The following is a 12,242-nucleotide window of genomic DNA, read 5'->3' as shown; positions in this document are numbered from 1 at the left end:
GACTCCCCCTCTTTGAGGGACCATGGTGAGTGCTGTGGACAGGGCCCGAGTGGGTGTGGCCTGAAATAGACCTGCTGAGATCAGGTGGAGATAGATCCCACCTGAAGAGTGTAGCAAGAAGCGTGCTGGGCCTGAGGAGCAGCCAAGCGGGTGCAGACCTCTGTCGTCCCCCCATTGTTGGAGTCGGCTGGAGTGCGGGCAAGGGGAGCCTACGGCCAGCGGCTGGGCCTGGGACTGCCGTACAGTTGGGAGCGATCCGGATTTCTAGGCCTCGACCCTGAGGAAGGAGCTAGAGATCAGAGTTGGGACACCTGCTGGGCCTGTGGAGAAAGGTCGTGCCCACTGGGAGTTTCTGGAACAAAGGGGAGGTGGACATAACGCCAAGTGAATTGGGGGAGCCGCCTGGACTGCTGGAGGGAGGGGTTGTGCAATGGGGGAAAGAGTGTGTTGAAGAAGCTCCCCCTCTAAAGACTAAGTTGTGCGAGAGACTTGTTTGGACAGAGGTCCACCCCAGGAATTACCTGAGGCCTCTGTTCCCTGGACTTGAGCCCCGATCAACCCCAGATGGGCCTGTATGAGATGTTGGGGCAGATGCTTTGCTGATGGCACTCGAGCCTCCCCTTCGGTTTCCTGTGGTTCTTGCACCATTGGTCAGTGGGAGCTAGATGTGTAGAACCATACGAGTCCTGGTATCTAGAGACAGAGGATTGGTCAAGGTGAGACAGTGGGCACCTTCTTGCCGACTGATCCGGTTATCCGCTCTCCTTTCACCAAATGCAAATTGTCTGTGGACGGTCCTCCATCAAGACCACTGAGAAGCGTTGACGTCTTGCCAACCAGAACATTGCCAGGGATAAGGAACCAAAATCTCCCTAACAGGGCAACATGGACAGAAACGCCAAGATGGAAGTACCCACAGCGGAGGTGGCTTTGCCATTGGAACACAACAACTCTGCTCTTCTCCTGGCTATCCAGTCTTCCAGGGAGACTCTGGCGTGAGGGGTGGGAGAGGTGCACTATCCATCAATCAATCAATCAATCCATCAATCAATCAATCAATCAGCGGATTTATAAAGTGCGCTATTCACCCGTGAAGGTCTCAAGGTGCTGGGGGGGTGGGTTCAGTGCAGCTCCTGTTCAATCAAAGAGCCAGGTCTCGAGGTTCTTCCTGAAGGTGTGGAGGGTGGGGGAGTGTCTGATATTCACAGGGAGCTCGTTCCAGGCTTTGGGTACGACATAGGAGAAGGCTCTTCCTCCTGCTCTGGTTCTGCGGATGCGGGGGGGTTCTGCGAGGGCGAGGTCTGTGGAGTGAAGGTTCCTCTTGGGTATGTGGAAGGAGACTCTCTCGTTGAGGTATTTGGGTCCAATGTTGTGTAGGGATTTGAAGGCATGGGTGAGCAGTTTGAAGGTAACTCTCTTCTCGACGGGGAGCCAGTGGAGGTCACGTTGGTGTTCGGTCATGTGTTCATGCCGTGGGGTTCTGAGGACAACTCTGGCTGAGGCATTCTGGATGGTCTGTAGCATGTGTATGAGGGTTCTGTTGATTCCGGTGTAGAGGGTGTTGCTGTGGTCCAATCTGCTGGTTATGAGTGCATGGGTGACGGTTTTTCTGCATTCTGGGGGAATACATTTGAAGGTCTTGCGGAGGATCTGAAGGCACTCGAAGTTGGTGGAGGCGATGGAGTGGATTTGGCGGGTCATAGTGAGGGAGGAGTCGAGGATGATGCAGAGGTTCCGTGCGTGGTCTGTCGGGTGGGCGGACTCCTGAGGGCGGAGGGCCACCAGGTGTTGTGCCAGGCGGAGGGTCCGAGGATGAGGACCTCAGTCTTCTCCGAGTTGAGCTTCAAGCAGCTGCTTTTCATCCAGGTGGCTATGTCTCTCATTCCTTCCTGGAAATAGAGTTTGGTGTCTTCGGGGTTCTTCGTGAGGGAGAGAAAGGAGCTGGGTGTCATCGGCGTATGATACTATGCTGAGCCCGTATTGTCTGATGATGGCAGCGAGGGGCCAATGCAGATGTTGAAGAGCATGGGGCTGAGCCATGATCCTTGAGGAACTCCGCAGTTGATCTGTGTGAGTTCGGAGAGGAAAGTAGGGAGTCTGATCCTTTTGGTTCTGCCGGAGAGAAAGGATCGGATCCGGTAGAGGGTGGTTCCTCGTATCCCTGCGTCGTGGAGTCTGGCTGCGAGAGTGCGATGTGAGACGGTGCCGAAAGCTGCGAAGAGGTCTAGTAGGACGAGGGCTGTGGGGTGCCCTTGGTCTAGTAGCATGCGGATGTCGTCGGTGGCAGCGAGGAAGGCCGTCTCTGTGCTGTGGTTGCTGCGAAATCTGGACTGGGACGCGTTTAGGTTGGAATTTTTTTCATTGAAGGCAGTCAGCTGGGTGTTTACGAGTCTCTCGGTGCTTTGGCAGCGAAGGGGAGGAGAGAGATGGGCAGGTAGTTATTCAGGTCTGTCGGGTCGGCCGTGGGCTTCTTGAGGAGAGATTTGACCTCCGCCCGCTCCCAGTCGTCGGGGAAGATGCCGGATTTGAAAGAGGCGCTGATGGTGCTTCATAGTTTGGGTGCGATGGAGGAGGCAGCCCTGTGGTAGATGTGCGGTGGGCAGGGATCGGTGGGGGCTCCTGAGTGGGTGTTTTTCATGGTCACGGTGGTGAGTTCGACGGTGGCAGGATTCCACGTAGCGATGATAGTCTCATTATCGGTAGTGGTGGAGCGTGAGGTGGGGTCTGGCATCGGTTCTCTGAAATTGTTGTAGAGGGCCTTGATTTTCAGATGTAGGAGTAGAAGTAGGAGCTGAGCTTGTTGCAGAGTTCCTGAGATGGTGTGATGTCTGTGGCTTCGCTGGGGCGTTTGGTGGATTGCTGTATGATGTTGAAGGGTTCTTTATCGCTGGTTGCGTTGGTGTGGATTTTGTCACTGATGAAAGTCTGTTTGCTTAAGCGCTGGTGGTATTCCTTCAGGGGTTCAGGTAGCTGTTCGGGTCTGCCATGGTTTTCCGGTTTTGCCAGGTTTTCTCGAGGCGTCTGCAGGAAGGCCTGGCTGGTTGAAGGTCGGTGGTGACCCAAGCTGCTTTCAGGGGGCGTTGTGTGCCAGGGTGGTGGAGGGGTGTGAGCCTATCTGCACAGCTGGAGATCATGGTCTGCGGAGTTGGAGTCGGTCATGGTGCAGGGTAGGTCTAGGAGGAGGGTGGCACTGAGGTGCTCCTCAGTGATCTTGCTCCAGTTCCTTCGAGGCGGGTGTGGGGGGGTTTGGGTTCAGTGGATGTGTTGAAGGTGAAGTGTACGCAGTCGTGGTCCGTCCAGGGGGGCTGCAAAGTGTGGCTGAAATGGATGTTCATCCCTCCTGCGAAGATGGGGTCAAGGGTGTGTCCAGCTCTGCTTGGGGGTGGTGACAAGCTGCTTCAGTCCGAGGTTGGAGAGTTTGTCGAGGAGGGTGATGGAGTCGGGGTCTCTGCGGTTGTCGAGGTAAAAATTGAGGTCTCCGAGTAGAATGTAGTTTATGGAAGCGATAGCATGGGGTGCCATGAGGTTGGTGATGGTGGTTGCGGACTGGGTGTATGGTCCGGGGGGGTCTGTAGGCAAGGGTGCCCCATAGCGTGGTCCTGCGGTTGGTCTGGATTTGGAAGTGGGGATGTTCTGTATTGGAGTGGGGGTCGCTCGTGTTGGAGGTGGAGAGGGGAAGGGAGATCTTGTGAGCAATGGCGAGTACTCGTCCTGGGTGGTGGGGGTCCCTTCTCTGGATCTTGCATCCTTCGGGGATGGCGGTGGCGATGTTGGGCCGGAGGTGGCATTACTCCAGGTTTCGGTGAGGAAGGTGATGTCGGGCAAGAGGGTGTCGAGCAGGCCCCACATCTCTATAGCATGTGTGTGTAGGGAGCGTACATTGAGGAGGATGCATATCAGGGCTCCGGTGGTGCGGGAGTCCAGCAAGTTTCAGCGGTCTTGGGGGCTCAGTCAGTGGTGAAGGATCATCGGCAGTGTCTGCAGGAGAACTGTCCTTGGGTGGTGTTCGATGTGGCTCTTTGGCAGCCATCCAGTCTTCCAGGGTTGAGTGTGCAGATGGCAGTGGAGAGTATCTGCGGGGTTCCATAGATCCAGGGTTGCTGGTGCTAGCCGCGTTCGAGTCGTGGACAGGCAAAGACAGGGTTGCTTTAGGCCCCCCTCCGGCACGTCAGCGGTGCACTTGCTGCACGCTCATCTGCGCAACCACGCAGCGGCTGCCATTAAGTAGGGGAAGGGGGCGAGACTGGAGGAAGGGAGGCGGGAGCAAGGGCTGTGTCGGGGAAGCAGGGGCAGCAGCGGCGGGAAAGGCAGAAAATGCTCAAAAATTCAATTGAGAGAAATGAAATGCCCAAGTAAAATTAAAACAGGAGAACAGGTATTAAAGGTAAACATGAGGACACAAATGAGCAGGCGGCGAGGAGGACACCAGGGGGCTGGTGACTGGATCACCTGTGTCAGCGGCCGGCTGCTGGTGCGAATCCTGGAGAAGGGAGAGCTCTGCAGCTGGGTAATGTGGCGATGGAGCGGAGTATGTGGGGAGAGTACTGGACTGAACCGGAGGTACAAGTTTCACCTATGAGGTTTCTCTTTCACGTCAGTACCTCTGAAATGTGTGGAGAGAGTCACCTCAGTGTAGAATAAACTATCTGAACTTTAAGACTCAGTACAGAGCCTCAAAAAGGATATGGCGGTGGCCCGAGCCACGAACAGGGAGGCTTGAGGATGCTGAAAATTAAACTCGATGACTAAATCTCCGGTTCGCTGGATTCCCCAAGCGGGTTGAAGGCACTGACATTCAATGATTCCTGGATGTTTGGTTGCAAAGTATTCAGCCACAAGACAAACAAACTCCCTGCTTTGTAATTGAAAGGGCCCACTGAGCATTGGGGGGTAAACCGCCAATGGAGGCCCCCAGAAGCCAGTAATAGCCCATTTCTTACATTTGCAGGACAGAGATATGATCCTTACAGAGGTGTGTAAGTTAGGGGATGTACGCCATGACAACTCCAGAATTATGATTTTTCCGGACTACACAAGTGAGGTTCAGATTCAGCAGCGCTCATTCGATTCAGTGAAAGCTAAACTGCGAAATCTGCAATTACAATACATGTTATTCTTCTTCTGGAAAAAGAGCGATTTTCCTTGGTACAGGACCTCATCCTGTACCAAGGAAAATCTCTCTTTTTACAGAGTCCTGAGAAGGCATGGGAATGGCTGGAAGAGAGGCTGAGGCATAATAAAAGACAGAATCTGGACCGCAGACCTGCTGAGGTGGATAAGGCCCACCCATGTGATGTGCCTTGGGTCCGGCGGTGAGGACACTCCTCCCGACGGAGGACCAACACTACCCCCTGGGGTGGCTCTTCCACAATGGCTGAGGAGCGCCACCCCAATGGCTTGGTACCAGCAAGTGAAAAATAAAACAATATCTCAGTATTGATTTATTTTTCATTTGCCGGCTCTGAGCCCATTTGTGCATGGAGGGGCGGGCCCAGAGGCATGGGAGGAGTGCACAGGTGCACTTTTAACTGCGCATGTGTGTTTGGCTGGCTGTCTGAGGTCGGCCTAACACACATGCCCACTTCGGTTTCCCCACCCCGGCTGCATTGAGCAGCCAGGCTGGAGAAACCCCACAGACTCCCTGACTTGAGTGGTACATCTTCTCAGCCCGCTTCTATATCGGTGGTGCTTGACATCTTTACAAATTTTGGTAAATACTCCGGGTATGCGATCAATTGGCATAAGTCCATATTGTTTATGCTGCATGACCCGGTCCCTAAGCTTCCGGTAGGATGCGCTCTAGTGGTGGCCGGGGATGGGTTTCGGTATTTGGGAATCTTTATCACGTCCGGCCCGAACCTCTTTTACAGCTCTAACTTGGCCCCCCGCTGGCTAAATTCTGAGCGGATGTGAAACATTGGAGATCTCTTCCACTTTTGTTGCTGGGAAGACCTGCGCTCTTTAAGATGCTGGCCCTCCCTCGCTTCCTGTATATCCTTCATAACTCCCCATATAGAGTTCCAGACTCTTATTTCAAGGCATTGGAGGGAGAGGTCTGTACGTTGTTTCAGGGTGGGAAGGCCCCAAGGTTGGCACTAAAGAAGCTGACTAAAAGCTGGTACGATGGAGGCATTGCACTTCCCAACCTGCAACTCTACTATTGGGCAGCACAGTTAGTAACTGTTAATCATTGGATATACCCTTCTCCGGATGACCCTGCATATGCTCTTGACCGATTCCAAACTGATCGATCCGGCTACTTCGGGGCCCTCTACACAAGCAATAAGAAAAAAAAGGGTTGATTCTTCGGGCCCACCCAACACACGTTAGAGATCTGCCGAACAGTGCTTCCTCGCCTTGACTGGGCTGGCATCCTCAATAAGGCAACGCCACTTTGGTATACACAGAAATTGGGCATGCTGTGTTACCAGCCCGGGTTTGATAAGTGGGAGCTTATAGGTATCTCTGCAGTAAAAGATCTAGTCAGAAAGGGAGCTATACTTACATTTGAGGACCTCCAGGAGCAATATCACCTGGCTCGGGGAGAAACGTATAGATACCTGAAAATCCGGCACGCTCTTTCGGCGGCCTTCTCGTCCTTTGCGGACATACCAGAATCTTCACCACTCGAGGATAGGCTGCTAGATGGGCCCCTAAATTCGAAGGCAATATCTCTCACATATAAGAAATTATGTAATAATCTCCCGGATACCTTTCCAAGACTCAGGGACCGATGGCAGGGTGATTTGGGATTGATTAGTGACACGGACTGGCAGGAGGCACTTATGTCCCCTCGGGAGTCAGCCATTACACTTAAGTTTAGGTTGATCCAATTGAGGATACTACACCTCTCATACATGACAGGCAGACACTAGCGAAAATAGGGTCCAGAGCTGACGACATATGCCTGCAGGGATGTGGAGAGCAGGCCACATTTTACCACACTCTCTGGAGCTGCCCAAAGATCTGTATCTTATGGGAAGAGGCCTCAGAACGCATGCAGGCGGCCCTACATAAGGAGACTGTCTTAACACCACCACTGGGATTGTTGAATATCTGGGAGGTGACCGACCTCACGGAAGTGGATAAGCAATTCACGACGCTAGGATACACGTTAGTTAAACAGGAGATAGCGAGAGGATGGGGGAGTGCTCCCACCACGAGTCCACACATGGGAGAAAGAGCTTGATAGATGCATACTGGCGGAAACTGAAGTCTTTTTAGCAAGGGGGTGCCCGAAAAAGTGGGGTCGGAAATGGTCGCTTTGGAATAAATATCGAGGAGATCCAGTGGTGTCTCCGATGGTGGATCTGGACATGCATAGAAGTACAGAAAGTGCAGATGTGATGTAATATATATCTTTGTCTACTGATTGTCCATTTATTATATTTATGCAAGTCAAAATTGTCGTCCTTTTCTGTATACATGACTGTGATGTTCACCAATAAACACATTTTTTTTAAAAACAATGCCACTGCATGCTCACTCGTTCCAACCCCTACCTCTAAGCACAGCACTGTGTGCCTGCATACCGCCTGCTCATGCCTGGCTTGTATAACAGTGCTTTGAGTTTGTGCACACAGAGGGGGCTGGGTGGCCAGTAGGACATTTGGGCTGTTGCCCCCCAAGAAACTGGCACACAGCTGTCACTCAGCAGGCCCCGGCCAGCGGCCGACTGCCACCTTTGCCAATCCAACCCTGGAGAAAGGCCTGCCTGGTATGCCTTTAAAACCCCAAATTGAAATGCTAGGTGTGGCTCACGTAGTGCTGCATGAGCCATGTTTGTTCCGTGTGACCTACAGGTTTCTTTGCCAGGACCGGGCATAAGCCCGGGACATCGAAACAGAGCCCAATAGGTCTGCTTCAATGCCCCGCTGAACACCATCAGGACCCGACCCACTTAAAGTCCCGATGACAAAACTACTGGAGCTACTGTTGCACAGTGCCTACTGCGGAAAGAGGTGGGCCTTCAATGCTTTCCCAATTTTTAGGTGAATACTTTCTTCCTGGTGGTGCCTGGGGGAGGCAGTATTGCAAAGTTCTGCAAGTGGAGCTTGTAAAGACCCCCTTCCAACTCTGGCGAGTGGATGGAAGAGGAGTGTAGTTTGGTAACACGTGCATTCAGAAGTCTGAAAATAAGGCCAATTCATTAGAATGGTCAGTTGGAGTTAGAAAGGGCCTTATAACTATTTCTTTTGTAGAACGACAGTCTGTGAAAATATTTAATGGCTGGTGACTTTTTCTGACATTAATAAGGTCCACCTACCAAATGGTGGTGGTGACTCCTGCCAGCAGAACGTCAGGTCGGACTAGATACTGCTGCGTCAGTTAGATCCAGCGGGTTACTAGCAACAGGCACTCTAATACCATATACTCTCCTGGGCCCATAAACACACATACACACTACCTGGCAATAAACCCCTGAGGTCAATTGGTTGTACCTCTTTAACCCTTCAAGATTAGTCACTTCTTACTCTTAACTAATCTTTCACTGATCAAAAATGTTGTTCCTCTGGTCAATGAACCAAATTAGTTGAACTAGTTGATGGTGAAATGCCATAATTATTATCTTCTTACATTTGATGAAATAACCACAGACTCTGGAAATATTTTGAATCATTATCTAAATCATATCAAAAATTTATAGAGCGCACGTTCACCCGAGGGTTTAATTAATTTCATGTGACCCACTTACAAAGTACAGTACAGACACCGTCACTCATAGGAAGGAAGATTCAATTTATCAATCAATCAAACAAATATATATCATTCTCTGCAATGACGTTCCTCAGAAAGGAGAGGATAGAGAGAAAAGCGCATCAGCACATACACGAAAATATAGTTACCAAGGATGGTGTGAAAACCAGGCCCCTGGCCAAGGAGCTAGGGTACCCCGGGAAAGATCAGGCGACAAAGGCTTCAGGACAGGAATCAGGACAGGATAGATGACCTCTCTCCCACCAACGCTTGCGTAGCATCCCTCTCTGACACTCTCTTCCTACACGAGATTCTTCCGCGATCTTCTTCTGAGTAAATTGGTTTAAGATAAAGTAGCTCTACATTCTATTCTTTAGCTTCTCTCGTCACTCCGACAGCATCCCTAGCTCTGCAGCATTCAGCATCCACGTCTCTATCTCAGGCAGCATCCCAGTCTCATGCTTACTAACTAGCTAAGAACTACCTCAATTATACTCTACAATATTCATGTACCTCCCAATAATGTTTCAATATCATGAAACTCTTAACTCTGATTGGACAGGCAAGGGGGATGATCATCACACCATTCTTATTTTCCAATTTAGTCTTTCAGTCCATTGTTTAAAGATCCCATCCCTTAATTTTTATTCACAACACAACTTTTAATTCCCATCCATATTCACATCACATTAGAAACAAAAGTATAAACTTCATCTATTTCCCATTAATCGTAGAGGTTCTCAAGCTGTTTCCCAGGGTATGTATCCGTTATGGCCTTGGACGACGTTCAAGAATCACACCCCTTCTTTCAGCTTGGTCATTCACGCATGCGTGAAGAATCAGGTGACCCACAGACATTAGTCTCACACGAGAGGCCCAAGACACGCACTAGTAAAAGAGTCAAAAAGATATATGTTAAATTTGAACATAAATGGTTTCACGGTATACCACCTATATCTATCCCATTCATTTATTTATGCTTCCCCACATTACCCTTAGTAAAATAGCGTGTTTTAGTTTCGGCAAAGTGGATGCTGAGCATGTGAGCTTTCAGGCAGCCATCTTAATAACATTTGTGAAAGCGCAAGAAATTCCCTCCAAGCGACAGCTCGTCATACTGTGTAGATGCCGCTGACGCATGCGCAGTACAGTTTTTCCGTTAGCGGCCATTTCACATATTACTTATTAGTAACACACGTATGTAAGTTTCTCTTTTTTGTATGTATAATGTTGTGCATATTAATTTACACAATACATGGTTAATACAACATTAGAAATTAAACAAGAGGATTATTTCCGAGCAAGTCTCTTTTCTACGAGTCCTTGCTCCATCGAGTCCATTTTACTTGCAGTAAATACGCTAACAGTGGTGGTCTGAAAGGGATAAAGGGGGTAATCGGCCCAATTGATAAAGCAGAAATCCCCTCAAATGTTTTAGTGTGATAAAACACGTGGGCACTGGATAGATGTGGAAAGGGAGGCACAGATGTATCGAGGGCATCAGATTCTTCTGGCTGGGGCTGATTTAGTGCACGAGCCCATGTGGGTTTACCGGCTTCAATAGTGCAGCAACAATGTTCAGGGCGGGGTGGGGTGTGTGGGGGTGCAGCCCATCTACATCATCGCAGTAAAGCATAGAGGTTGTGAAAAAACACAACTGGCACTTAAAAAACAAACATCCCAAAGGGGCCAAACACCTTCAGCAGTGTGGGAGTGAGGGGGAGGGAGTGGCACAAATGGTGCATTTTGGAAAACACTTCCACAGATAAATAGCCAAATGTGGGGTGATCTGGTAAGGCGTCTCCAATATAGCACATGCTCAGAGAATTAACTAAGTATGCCCCGGAGGAGACCCGGGTACCCCGGGACTGGCAAAGGAGGTTTGTATTGTTCAGTCTCTGAAACAGTTTGAAGCAAGGAAGCCATGGCGAACTGTAAGTGAAGAGTCCTTTGTTAGTGCCACAGGGACTGTGGAAGGATAAATGACAGGATGGTGGAGGTCCAATAGTTCAGTCCTCACTATCCGCCTGAATGCACTTCTCTGTAGTTCTAGACACCTTTATATTTCCATTAAAAACTTTTTTGCCAAGATTCATGTCACTTCAGAAGTTGTCTAATTAGGAAAAACTGTGCCAGAAATAGTAGCAGCCCTGAACATCGTTCTGTTAATGTTAAAAAAGCTTATTGTGGCAGCCAAATCCTGTCATCAGAAGCACTTCACACTCAGTAAAAACAAAGCCCCTGGTGCTGCTCTGCAGTGAGACAATAACCTCGACTACTGGGTGATGGATGGGGTCTTCTCGGAATCTGGGCCCCAGGCTAAGCACGCACACTATTGCGTCAGGAGCACGGCTTGTTGATCGCAGCCATTTCATGCCCCCTGCCTAGGGCTGCGAAATTACTGTATGTGAGCAGGGTACCGTGTACTGCTGTTCCGATGCCCTTTCCTTTTGCACATCATTTGCTGGTGGTTTAATGCATCTGTACCGTGTTTCTGTGAATGCATTTTGCAGCCAACAGTTAAATGGGCAGCTATAGCACTTCTGCACACGTTGGGTGGCACTCTACGCTACATAAGCATGTATGCTGAAAGGCAAACAGCATTGTATGCTAATGATACACTGCACTTGTCTACTAGTATAAACAGTTGTTAGTTTTGTATTTGCATAAGTGTTCATTGTAAATGAAAACAGGGCATAACTAAAAAAAGAAATAACAAATCAGGGCGATTTTTACTTGTGAACGTCACATAAATTAACAGTAATGGGGCTTATTTACAAGATTAAAAAGCAGTGCAGAGAGAAGGAAGTCTACAATAGATGAAACAGGAGGTAAGATGACCACTCAGAGATCGGACATGAAAGGTTCTGCCCATGTGAGAGCACTGGTCATAAAACAGAGGGGCAGATTTACTATGGGCTTGCGTTGTCATTTTGTAATGCAAATCGTCGCAAAGAAACGTGATTCCATAACTGGTATTTACTAAGCCACGCAAAGCCAACTTGCTTAGCTCTGTGGTTTAGTAAATCTAAAGTAACACATGACCACACATTTTGCTGCCTTGCATTGCCTTGCGGCAGATAGATGTTCCATGGGTGGAATGTGGGTGTTCCAACACATTTACTCACGTTTTTTGAAACTATATCAGATTTATTTGGGTATGTAAACCTGGGATTGCACCAAAATGGTGTACCTCCCATACCTCAGTGTAACAAGGAGAAATCTCTTTATTTCTCTTTGTTATTCACTCTTTGCATTCCTGCTGCGTTCAGCAGCACCCACACAAAGGGGAAAATGAATGTCTTTCAGGATTGTTCTTGTGCAGAAAGGTATTCCTTCCTGCACAAAAACAATCATGCTCGTAACGCAGGCATCTTTGCACAGTGGCCCATCCTGCAGCACACATGCAAAGAGGAAGTAGCCTCAAAGGATACTTTTTTGTGCAGGAAGGTACATAGCCTTTCACGTACAAAAACGTCCTTACCACAACACACACAATCTTGCACGATGGCACCAAGGTGCCTGTTTTGGCGCTAGGCAGCACT

The sequence above is a fragment of the Lissotriton vulgaris genome, chromosome 1_1 (genome assembly GCF_964263255.1).
Source record: "Lissotriton vulgaris chromosome 1_1, aLisVul1.2, whole genome shotgun sequence".
Classification (NCBI taxonomy): Eukaryota; Metazoa; Chordata; class Amphibia; order Caudata; family Salamandridae; genus Lissotriton; species Lissotriton vulgaris.
This window is presented reverse-complemented; position numbering follows the sequence as displayed.